A 1,727-nucleotide genomic window follows, 5' to 3' on the forward strand; every position below is an offset into this window, starting at 1 on the left:
TCCACAGAGGAACTCTGGAGCTCTGACAGTGACCACCTCCCTGACCAAGGTCCTTCTCCCCTGATTGCTCAGTTTGGCCGAGCGGCCAGCTTTAGGAAGAGTCTTGGTCGTTCCAAAATTCTTCCATTTAAGATTGATGGAGGTCACTGTGCTCTTTGGGATCTTCAATGCTGCAGAAATGTTACGGTAACCTTCCCCAGATCTGTACCTCGACACATTCCTGTCTCAGAGCTCGACAGACAATTCCTTTGATTTCATGGCTGGGATTTGCTCTGACATGCACAGTCAACTGTGGGACCTTATATAGACGTGTAGGTGCCTTTCCAAAGTCGCTCTGGATAAGAGCGTCTGCTAAATGACTTAAATGTAAATGTAAATGGCCAATCAATTGAATTTACCACAGGTGGACTACAATCAAGATGTAGTCACATCTCAAGGATGATCAATGGAAACAGGTTTCACCTGTGCTCAATTTCATGTCTCATAGCAAAGGGTCTGAATACTTTCCAAAGGCACTGTACATGCATATAAACCCTTTTACACTGAGTGGACAAATCATTCAGAGGTCTTTCCATGACCGACTGACCGGGTGAATCCAGGTGAAAGCTATGATCCCTTATTGATGTCGCCTTCAATCAGTGTAGATGAAGGGGAGGAGACCGGTTAAAGAAGGTTTTTTAAGCCTTGAGACATGGACTGTGTATATGTGCCATTCAGAGGGTGAATGAGCAAGGCAACATATTTAAGTGCCTTTGAACAGGGTCTCGGTAGTACGTGCCAAGCGCACCAGGTTCTGTAGGTCAAAAATTGCGATGCTGCTGGGTTTTTCACCCTCAACAGTTTCCTGTGTGTATTAAGAATGGTCCACGATCCAAAGGGCATCCAGCCAACGTGACACAACTGTGGGAAGCATTGAAGTCAACATGGGCCAGCATCTCTGTGTAAAGCTTTCGACACCTTGTAGAGTCTATACCCAATGAATTGAGGCTGTTCTGGCGTAAAAAGGAGGGTGGCACCTCAATATTACAAAGGTGTTCCTAATGTTTGGTATACTCCGTGTCTATAAATAGTTTTACTACATGACTCTAGGCAAACACCACATTCTTCACCAACCACGTCATCTGTTTACACTGTAATTTGACGTGACAACCAGGTTAAAGAAAAGACCAGACCATATCATAAAAAACTAATGATCTCCGATGACTAATTCACCTCACAGCCGTGTTTGGTCCTGTTACCTCCCTGTGAACCGTCAGCTGATGGTGCAGCAGCTAAACCCTTCCCCCTCTCCACCATATGGAAAGAGCTGCTTGTGGCAAAACAATTGGATCCCCCCTCATATGAAACACTGACATAACCTTTGCTGTAGCAGTACTGTAGCTCAAGAGGGTTAACTTAATGTCAAACATCCTCATCAGACTCTAATCCATACACCTCATCAGACTCTAATCCATACACCTCATCAGGCTCTAATCCATACACCTCATCAAGGGCCCCAGGCCTAATCCACCTGCCTCATCAGGCTCTAATCCATACACACCACATCAGACTCCTAATCCATACACCTCATCAGACTCCTAATCCATACACCTCATCAGGCTATAATCCCTTACACCTCATCAAGGGCCCCAGACCCTAATCCATAACCTCATCGAGCTCTAATCCATACACCTCATGATACTCTAATCCATACACCTCATCAGATTGTAATCCATACACCTTATCAG

This window comes from Oncorhynchus nerka, linkage group LG8 (assembly GCF_034236695.1).
Source record: "Oncorhynchus nerka isolate Pitt River linkage group LG8, Oner_Uvic_2.0, whole genome shotgun sequence".
NCBI classification, from domain to species: Eukaryota; Metazoa; Chordata; class Actinopteri; order Salmoniformes; family Salmonidae; genus Oncorhynchus; species Oncorhynchus nerka.